Below are 11477 nucleotides of genomic sequence, written 5' to 3' on the forward strand. Positions count from 1 at the left end.
TTCCCTTTTTCCGAAAATCAAAGGATCGGTTTTCCCTTTTTCCGAAAATCAAAGGATCGGTTTTCCCTTTTTCCGAAAATCAAAGGATCGGTTTTCCCTTTTTCCGAAAATCAAAGGATCGGTTTTCCCTTTTTCCGAAAATTAAAGGATTGGTTTTCCCTTTTTCCAAAAATTAAAAGATTTCGTTTTTCCAAAAAAGAGCGATGTGCTGGATTTTCCTTCGTTTTACGTCCTATAAAAACAAGGGGGTTTTCACGTTTAGCTAGCCCTGAAAATGAGAATCTTTAAAAATATTTTACCTCGTGATTGGGCTTGGCCAGGCCCAATTACACTTTACAGCTTTAATTTCGAAAACATTTGTAGCTACTCCCAATGACAAAGTGAAGGAGTTTCTACGCATCTTTAGATCCTTCCAATGACAAAGTGAGGAAGTTTCTATACTATCAGTTGACAAATCCCAATGACGCGTGAGGGATATGTCGACACTTCAAGTGATAACCCTTAAGTCAAATGTTATCACTCGGGGGCTCGTGAGACCCTCGCAAAACAGGTCACATACACCATGGCTTGTGTGACGCACTCCGTCTAATACTTTGACCATCATCTTACTCCAAGACTCAGTCAAAGTGGGGGCTAACTGTAGACACCTACTTTTGTCCCCGTTCCTGCAAGGGAAAGGTTCGATGATGAAAGCATAAAAACTCCACTTGACAACGCATCTCCTATAAAATAAACGAATCTCGATTCCCCATTTCATTTTACCCGAAACCTGCTATTTATGGAAACCTGCTAAAAATAGTAACTTCCGTAAAGGTAGCTTCTAAAAGTGGCAAATCATAAAAGATAGAAACCTGTCAGAATTAGGTGTTGCACTCCAACATAAATCCTAAATGAGATAGAAAACCGCGAGAATCCTATTCCTAATAGGATTCGGAAATAAGAGTTACGTATTAATTAAAATCCTAACGAGCCTAGAGTTCGTAACGGGCCCAGACGCATTCCGTCATGAAATTGATACGCGCTAAAAGACTCGAATTAATCTCGAACTCTACGGATTTTAGGAATCCGAATCTGACTAAACAAAACTGCCCAGATCCTATTTTCAACGCCTGGCTCTGGGCGCCGAAATCTTCGGCGCCCAGGCCTGGGCGCTGAAAGTACCTGGGTACGTCTCTTTTCCTAATTCTTTGCGGATTAGAACTCTGCAATTCTATCTTTTCACGAACTCGTCCCTATAAATAGGCCCCTAGTTTCGACATGAAACAACACACAACAACACATAATATATTCTGAGTATTGACTCTAAACCCCTTAGCCTAAGCCTCTCGCTGCGAAACTGTTCACGCGTTCTGTCGCAATCGATCCATAAATCGAACAGAACGTATCCTGTCCCATAATCGAGATTCGTTAAATAAAAAGGAGAAATAGCAAAGTCAAAGTGGTTAGTTTTCTGAGAACCGTGACGCACCTCTCAAGGGTGCGTCGTGATGTGTCCCTTTTCGATGATTTAACTGCTTTCCTCGCCATTTTTATGAATTGTTAAACTAACCTAATTTGATTGTTCTATCACGCCTAACTAATATAATATTTTTGGGAAATCGGATTATCATGCTAGGTCCCTTAATGTTATTTAAATCAGATAATCACGATCGAATTAGTATTATATGTTGCATATTGCTAAAATAAACTCAGATTAGTTCAATAGTTAACGCATGTCCCTTTAATTATTTATGCTGAGCTAGTAAGGATATCCTGCCTCTGGAGTTATCGACGAGCGAATTACTCCTCTCGGTAGTTACAGTCCCCCGAACCCTCAATCTCTACCTTGCAGGTGTATATTGAGAGATCCCCACACCAGGGATCACAAGGGAACCTACGGCCATCGTGGTCAAACATAATTGCACTCCCTTTATGTCACGATAACCGGGTTTTGTCAGTTTTTCTCATTGTTGTTAAAATATGAATGGCGACTCCTATATTACTAGTCAATTGGGTGTATACTCACAGGAAATCCAATTACACTTGATTGAATAAAAAGAATCGTCACACCCACGAGGGACAAGGTCACGCATTAGCCTCGCGCTTTTTCGACCCCCTCACAGCGACGCAACAGCACGAGGCTCGTGCTTGCGGGCCGAGTGAGCCGGACGAACAAAGGGAGAGAGAAAGAGGAGTTTTGGGCAAGAAAGAGAGAAAAGGATTTATGACAAAATAGGGGGTCATTTAATGATGAGGACTCCTATTTATAGGTTCCTTATTGTTAATGGGCTAGGCTTAGGAAATTAGAATTGGGCTTAGGGGATTAAATGATTGGGCTAGCTTAGGACTTGAATTAAATTCTTTTGATTGGGCTCATTTAATAAAACGAATTGGACTTTTCATTTAAAACCCGAAGCCTTTAAAAATCCTTTGCAACTCATTTAATTTCCCGACTCCATAATTAAATTCGTTTTGTAATGAAATAAAATAATAAGTATTCTAATTAATTAAAATACATTAAATAAAATACATTTAAATATTATTTAAATTCTAATAAATCGTAAAATGCTTTATAAATATAATAAAATATACTTATAATTATTATAAAAATACGAGGTATTACAATGATGACTGGATTATTCTTTACAATTGAGAGACTTGGTGGTTCCATCAAAGAGCCAATAGTTATTGCACTTTCGCTAAATTCTCTTCATAGGGATTATCAGGAGTTTAAGATGCATTATCTCTTTAATTAGAAAGAGAACACATTCAGTGAACTTGTGGAATTGCTCGAAAAATTCGAGAGAATCCTTAAGTTCAAGCAAGACCCTTTGAATGTGAAGTGCACTAAATTCAAGAAAGTGTGCAAGGGGAAGAAAAGCAAGGATGCATCTTCATCCACTCCAGGAGGGCATATGGCGCCTTCCAAGAGCAAGATGAGGAAGAACACTTCTCCTTCTACATCGCAATGCTTTAATTGTAATGAAATTGGTCATTACAAAAGAGATTGCCCCAAACTAAAGGAGGGAAAGAAGGACGGAAGCGATGCTTCTCCTTCAGGTATGTATGTTATACATTGTAATCTTGCAAGTTCTATTTCTTGGGTATTAGATACTGGTTGTGGCACACACACTTATGTTCCAATTCACAGGGACTAAGGAGAAGTAGAAAGCTTGATAAAGGCGAGATGGATCTACGCGTGGGAAATGGAGCACGGATTGCTGCATTAGCCGTAGGATCCTATTTTATTTCTTTGCCTAGTGGTTTTGTTTTGGAACTAGAAAACTGTTACTATGTTCCTAGTATCATCAGAAACATTATTTCCGTTTCAAGTTTGGATTATAAAGTTTTTAGTTTTCAATTTAAAGAGAATAGTTGTTCTTTTTCTTTGAATGGAATGTTTTATGGTTCAGCACAACAAGAAAATGGTCTATATGTGCTAGATACGAGCAAACACATTTATAACATGAATACCAAAAAGGCTAAAACTTGTGATTTCGATCTCACATATCTGTGGCATTGTCGATTAGGCCATATAAACACAAAGCGCATGGAAAGACTTCAAAGAAAGGGCATTCTAGAATCATTCAATTTAGAGAAGTTTGATCAATGCAAATCTTGTTTACTTGGCAAAATGACAAAGCGACCTTTCTCAAAGGTGGGATAAAGAGCAAGCGACCTACTAGGGCTAATACATACGGACGTATGTGGGCCTATGAGTACGAAAGTTAGAGGTGATTTCAGCTATTTCATAACGTTTACGGACGATTTTAGTAGACATGGCTATATTTACTTAATGAAACACAAGTCTGAATCGTTTGAGAAATTCCGAGAATTTTAAAATGAAGTAGAGAATCAACATAGCAAGAAAGTCAAAGCTCTAAGATCAAATCGAGGAGGTGAATATCTTAGCCACGAGTTTGATGACCATCTAAAAGAATGCGGTATTCTTTCTGAATTGACTACACCGGGGACACCTCAATGGAATGGAGTGTCGGAACGGAGAAATAGGACCTTACTCGATATGGTCAGGTCAATGATGGGCAAGCCGAACTTCCATTACAATTTTGGGGACATGCGTTGCAAACCGCAGTACTCACATTGAATCTTGCTCCGTCAAAAGCTGTTGAAAAGCCTCCATACAAATTATGGACTGGGAAACTTCCAAAGTTGTCTTTTCTAAAGATTTGGGGTTGCGAAGCATATGTCAAGCGATTAATTTCGGACAAGCTCGAACCAAAATCTGACAAATGTTTCTTCGTTGGGTATTCAAAAGAAACAAAGGGGTATTACTTCTACAACAAGTCAGAGAACAAGGTATTCGTTGCTCGTGACGGTGTCTTTTTGTAAAGGAATCACATTTCCAAAATGACAATTGGGAGAATAATAGACCTCGAAGAGATTCGAGACGAACAATGAACCAAGAACTCTTTAGAATAAGTTCAAGGTGAAGAACCTCCAAGGCATTTAGAAGAGCCAGTGGGAGTAGTTCCTCAAGACGTTGTTGCCCCTCGTAGGTCACATAGAATTAAGGTTCAGCCGGACAGATGGACAGGCATCCTCTTGACTGAAAACTTAGATGTTCTCATATTAGATAGTGATGAACCTATGACCTACAAGCAAGCTATGACGATCCCAAGCTCCACTAAATGGTTAGAGGCCATGAAATATGAGATAGACTCCATGTCTGAAAATCAAGTCTGGGATTTGGTAGATTTGCCGGATGGGTTTACACCTATCGGATGCAAATAGGTCTTCAAATTGAAGAAAGACAAGGATGGAATTGTATACATATACAAGGCTTGATTGGTAGCAAAAGGTTACAGGTAAGTTCCCGGCGTAGACTACGATGAAACCTTTTCTCCAGTCGATATGCTTAAATCTATTCGGATAATCCTTGCGATTGTCGCGTTTCATGAATATGAAATATGGAAAATGGATGTCAAAACTGCCTTCTTTAATGGTGTTCTTGAAGAGACTGTGTTTATGACACAGCCGAAGGGTTTTGTCGATCAAAAGAATCAAGGAAAGGTATACAAGCTTAAGAAATCCATTTATGGATTAAGTAGGCATCAAGAAGCTGGAATATACGATTTGATGAAGCAATCAATAAGTTTGGCTTCATCAAGAATCAGGACGAATCTTGTGTATACAAGAAAGTCAGTGGGAGTAAAATTGCATTCCTAGTCTTGTATGTAGACGACATACTGCTTATTGGAAACAACATTCCTATGCTGCAGTCTGTAAAGACTTGGCTTGGAAAGTGTTTCTCAATGAATGACTTAGGAGAGGCACAGCACATATTGGGCATCAAGATCTATAGGGATAGATCTAAGAGGATGATTGGACTAAGCCAGAGCACTTACATTGACAAAGTGCTAGCTAGGTTCAATATGATGGGAGCCAAGAGAGGTCATCTACCCATGTCACATGGCACATATCTAAGCAAGACTCAGTGTCCCAAGACATCTGATATGCGTAGAAAGATGAGTGAGACTCCATATGCTTCGGCTATTGGATCCATCATGTATGCTATGATTTGTACAAGGCCGGATGTTTCTTTCGCACTCAGTGCAACAAGGAGGTACCAGTCAGACCCAGATGTGGTGCATTGGACTGCTGCCAAGAATATCCTAAAGTACTTGAAAAGGACAAAGGATCAGTTTGTGGTCTATGGTGGTACAGATGAGTTGATTGTTAGAGGCTATACGGACACAAGCTTTCAAACCGAAGAGATGATTTCAGATCACGACCAATGACTAATGAAGATTAGATTGCAAGTAGATTTGTAGTTCGGTATCTTGAACTAGATTGACTGGATGTCAAAATCTTTTGCATAGGATTGACCATGAGAACACTTTAAGAGATTAAAGTCATGTTATAAGCAGTTCTCATTAATGGTGATTAGAACCATTTCTCAGAACATGAGTAATTATGATTGCTCGTTTGAACATTAGTTCGCTCTATTGCTCGCAAAACGTGGCACCGTAAAAGGAGGCTACAAAAGCATTTATTGGGCGTACTATGAATCAAAGTGAGTGTTCATAGATTGCAAGAATGGATTTTCCTCCTATCTTTGATAGGATATGGTGTTGTTGTGTAATAAGGCCTCTCGGAGAGTTAGATACTGTGAAAATGCATGGTCGTGCTCATAATGGTTAAGGCTTAACCTTCTATTTAACAGTTGAACTCAGTAATCCGAGAAATACTTCTGGACCTAATAAGGATGGCTTGGATCTTACCTTATGTTCAGCAAGTAACACTAAGCGACAAAGGAATGTGAATGCACACTTGTCTGAATGACAAGTGGGAGACTGAAGGAAATATGTCCTTCACCCAAGGTGCATTAGTCTAACACCAAGGTTCAGATTAATTACGAACAATTAATTCAGTGAGATCAAGTGATCGGAACAGCTAGCTGGAGCAATGCTTTCGATCAGTGAGTTCTAATCTATATTAGGCTCACAGCTTACTCTTGATTGAACCTATAAGGTCACACCAATGGCATGTAACAGATCACCGCATTAAATGAATAAGAAATTCATTTAATAGCTTTTCGGGAATTAGTTCGGAAAAACATATATATGTACGCTATGACGTTGGATTGTAATCGTATATCGTATCGCGAATATTCGTAAGCTAGGAGAAACGAATAAATCGTATCGTTCGACGGTGATTCGTCAAATACTATATGATAAACAATAGTCGTAAGGCGTTGGTCGCGGATACGAGCGAGACGAGGCTGCTGGCCCATCAAGCCAAGCGCGCAAGGGCACAAGGCCCAATGAGCCAACAGCTCTGTAACACCCCGACAATTCTCCCTTTTCTAAAATAACCTTTTTATATAAAACATAGAGAATTATCAAGGCATTATCGCCCGTGTGAAAACGTACGGCTTATTCAGAATTTTGCAGCGGAAAACATAAAACTAACTTTTAGGTTCATAAGTAATCTTATTACATATTAGGTCCAAAACCAATTAAATGAAATAAGGAAATACGAATAGTACGACAAATTTCAAATCCAAGTTAACAAATTAAATCACTTAATTAAACGAATAGAACTACAAGCTCTCTAATCCCGATCCCAATGATGCATCATCTTCAAACCTGTAGATGGGCAACGCTTATTGATCCTTAGAGACTGCTCACCAAAGATGGGTCATCACAGGATCAATAAGGCATAGCCATGATCAACACACACAAACAAAGCACGTAATCAGCAAAGCTGAGTACTACATACTAAAACAACAACAATCCTAGCATGATACTACCAAACCAACAACCCTAACATGATACTAATAAATATAAGTAAGGACAGACAAAACATAATAAATTGACGATTATACTTGACTAGACTAAGCTAGGCTTAATAACCATAATATTATTTTAGTTGAAATAGACAATGGACCGAGTTGACCATCCAGAAGTCTTCACTAAGGAAGACGAGGTACGGGCGCGACTCCGTAACCTCAGTGACCTGCGATATCGAGGAACGTTTAAATAAAAATAGGACACGGTGATCAATCCGGTCCGAATTAAAGGCCATGGGCTACCACCATGAACCCCAACTCCTGTTTGTCCGTCACTTCAGACGTGCACAGTCTAAAGCTATTGCTATTCAGTTTCACTTTACATGATTTACAAATTGAGATTCCGTTATGACTCAACCATTACATAAGACAGACAATTCACATTTGTTCACAACTGTTTTTATCTTGGAATTAAGTAAGTGATCATAAAAGCATCAATCAAGACTCATTCCAACTTAACCAACCTTTCCTTTAACCATGAGCAACCCTGTATATGGGCATAAAGTTTCAACTTACTAAACAAGGTCCTCCGCCCTTATAAAGTAGTGAAAAGATAGAAAGGGAACAACAACCAATTGATCCAACCCAATCATATAGAATAATCTAGTGTTCCCAACCAACATGTTTGTATCAAACATCCATACTAACATGTTACAGTTCTTATAGTGCAAAATAAGTTCAATAAGTTTGTCCAACAGTATTAAACATGCACATTCAATATAACCCAGTTCGTCCATAATATCAACATCACCAAGTTCAACAATAATATCAACATAACCAAGTTCAACAACAAGATTCAACATGGTTTCAACAATTAGCACACGTTCCAAGCACACAGGTATGTACGTACCTTGTGTAAACAAACTGCAAGACCACTTTAATAATTCAAAAGTCGCCTACAAAGAATTCTCCGCCTAAAAACAACCAACAAGGATTCCCAATCAACTTCTAATCGTTCACAGCTATAATAACACATTCTAACTACATCCTAAACATATTTAGAATTCTTTTTCAATAACAAAACTTGAATATTTGATTTCCTAGCATAAAAATTATTGAATTAGTGATTGAAATTCGTTGAAAACTCTTTGCAAACATCGTACTTTAAATTTCCGGCAATATAACTAATTTCAAACTACTCCAAAACATAATTAGCATGTTTAAAATCATAAAAATAATAATTCAATAACTTATAATCATCCTAACATGAATTTAAAATATTAAAACCTTAAAATTCGTGCTTTAAATAATTCGAATTCTCGTTTCAAACCAATTATATAATCTGCAAATTTAATTATAAATCAAGCGAAATATATAATCTGAAAATGTATAACTTAATAAAAAAAAATCATAAATTTAATTCAAGACACATAAATTAAATTATTAAAACGTAATTAAAGCATTAATTAGTTTTAAGGATTTAGAAATTAACCAAAGGAGAGAGGAGGGAAGCTGGCCGACGGCGGGCTGCGCGACGACGGTGCAGGTGGTCGCCGAGGTTGGGCGACGCTTGCTGATGGTGGTGGTTGAAGGTAGTCGCGCCGAGGTGGTTGTGCAAGCAAGGGGCTGCGACTGCGTGCGTGACAGGAAGAATAGGGAGGCTGCAACAGTTGGGCGGCGCGGTGCGGCAAGGGAGGCCGTGAGGTGGTGGTCGCGGCTGCAAGCGGCGCGTAGGTACCGGTTCAAATCAACAGAACCAACGAGTGAGGGAAAAAGAAACGAAAGAGATAAGGAAAGAATAAGAGGAGGAGAAGAGATAAGGAGTACCGGAACGACGGAGAAGGGAGGAACGCCGACGGTGGTTAGGCGGCCGAAGGTGACGGCGCAGAGGTTCCGGGAAGCTGAAGCAAGGAGGAGGTTTGAGAAATTTCACGTGAAACAGCAATACGTGATTTTTCTTGTTTGGTGTGGGTTAGAGGGTTTTTTTTTTTCCTTTTCCACGTGAAGTTGAAGGAGATGAGAGGAAAGACTTATGGGTTTATCTATCTTGGGCTTCACCAATTTGGGCTAGGATTAAAATTAAGTTTGTTTGAATCCAAAACGGTTAGGATTGTTTTCCAAAGTCAATCGAACGTGTTTTCGTAAAACGAATTGTTTCAATGTAAAGTTCTAAAATTATTTTGATTTCATAAATCGTTAAAAATTTAAAATGTAATTAACTTAAATAAATATACGTTAATTATATATTTATTATTAAAATTCGTAAATTCTATTAAAATATAAATAACTATACGTTAAAATATATTAATAAAATGTATAAAATTACGGGGGATTACAATCTACCCCTCTTAAAAGAAGTTTCGTCCCGAAACTTGACACGAAAATTCACACATTTTTCAAAAGTTTTCAACTTATTCTTACTGTAGGAGTACTTTGTGCCACTCTTGTGCACTCTTTTGCCAACTCAAAGATGCTTGTGTTACTCATGAACACCTTTTTCTTATGCGGAGAATTTATTTACTTTGCACCAACATGTATAAGTTGCTAATAATTAGCATAAAATGCATGAAATTGCTATAAAAGTAGGTAAAAAGCGCGAATTTCTATCGCATTCTACCCCCTTAAAGAAAACGAGTTACGCCCTCGTAACTCATCTCAGGGAATAACTTTTGATACTTCCACTTCATCGAATTATGTCCCCAATACAATATTTTCACTCAAATCATTCCAGCAATGGACTTCTACACTTTTTCCACACAATGCCTCAACATGTGACATCGTAATGCTCGCATGGTAACTATCGATGCACGACAATTCAATCAAATCTAAATGATCTCCCAACTTCTCTTTAAAGTCAATAGTACATGCTCTCAACTTATCTCCCATGGTTTGGTTAGTGCTCTCAAGCTGACCATCGGTTACAGGGTGGAAAGCAGTATCATTTTCAATGTTGTCCCCGAGCTTCAACTGGACCTTATTGCCAAAATTTCAGACTTTTGTGCTCGGTAAGGATCTTACATGTTGCCCTATAAAGGTAATGCCTCCGAATATTCGCATATAACACAATAACAGCTAGCTTTAGGTCATGAGTAGGTTAATTAGTCTCGTAAGGTTTCAACTGACGTGACAACGAGTGTGGGGGTCAAATGTTCTTTTACAATCTGGAAAGCTTTCACAAATTTCTCCCTTCACTCAAACTTTGATTCCTTTTTCATCAGATTGGTCATTGGTCTTGCTATCTTCGAAAAGTCTCTCGGAAACCTCCTATAATAGTCAAATAGGCCTAGGAAACTTCAAACATTAGACACGTTCTTTGGAGTAGGTCACTCACTCACAGCTTGAACCTTAGCAGGATCTACAGACACTCCTTCTGCTCCACTTTCCTTTTCTACTGAACCTCATTACGCCTTTCATGGATGTATAACTCTTGGGCTTCAATTCTAGTATTTCACCAATTCATATATTCCCCTCTTTTCAAGACAACAAATTTCTAACGATCCTGGACCACTCGAATCACCTCTTAATGTTACTCCCTTACGTAACGTAGTTTTCGATCAATATAATCCTTCACTTTTCCACTGGTGTCACTTATACACACATGACTTCAAGATTTGTATACTTCATTTAAGAAAAAAAAAACTAGATTCTTTCTAAGCGTCTCCAAAGTAATCCTCAAGATTTCATTATGCTCTTTTTTTGCATTCTTTGAATAAATCAGGATACCATCAGTAATATAATAACAAACTTAATTCGGAATTCGTGGGAAATCTCATTCATCAATTCCATATTTATGGCAGGTGCATTGGTTAACCCAAAAGACATTACTCTAAACCCATAATGACAATAACGAGTCCTAATGAGGTATAGGCCCTTATCATCTATCCTCAATTGGTGGTACTTCAACACAAATCAGACTTTGAGAACACACTCGCCCAATTCAATTGATCAAATATGTCATCTATCCTAGGCAAAGGATACTCGTTCTTGATGGTGTTTAGCTCCCTAAAATCGATGCATGATTCCATACTCTTATCTTTCTCCTTAACAAACAACTCTTGCAATTGTGTCTTAATTCGCTCATTTCAGGAGGTGTCATGCTATAAGGTGCTTTGGATATAGGTGTCGTTTCAGGATCTAAGTCTATAGTGAACTCAAAAGCTCTAACAGGTAACATACTTGTAATTTCACTCGGAAACACATCAATGAATCCACTCACAATGGCAACATCCTCGATTGTCACTAACTT

At 38.3% G+C, this 11477-nt stretch overlaps 1 long non-coding RNA gene across 1 annotated transcript; it reads right to left on the reverse strand.

Moving 5' to 3' along the window:
- Positions 1 to 6859: 6859 nt before the first annotated feature.
- LOC130470345 (uncharacterized) lies at positions 6860 to 9456 on the reverse strand. Its single transcript, XR_008930521.1, has 4 exons — positions 9059 to 9456; positions 8724 to 8948; positions 8142 to 8205; positions 6860 to 7122 (listed from the first exon to the last, which is right to left on the reverse strand). It is a non-coding gene; the product is annotated as an uncharacterized lncRNA (long non-coding RNA).
- Between the last annotated feature and the right edge of the window lie 2021 nt (positions 9457 to 11477).

This window comes from Spinacia oleracea, chromosome 3 (genome assembly GCF_020520425.1).
Source record: "Spinacia oleracea cultivar Varoflay chromosome 3, BTI_SOV_V1, whole genome shotgun sequence".
Lineage (NCBI taxonomy): Eukaryota > Viridiplantae > Streptophyta > Magnoliopsida > Caryophyllales > Amaranthaceae > Spinacia > Spinacia oleracea.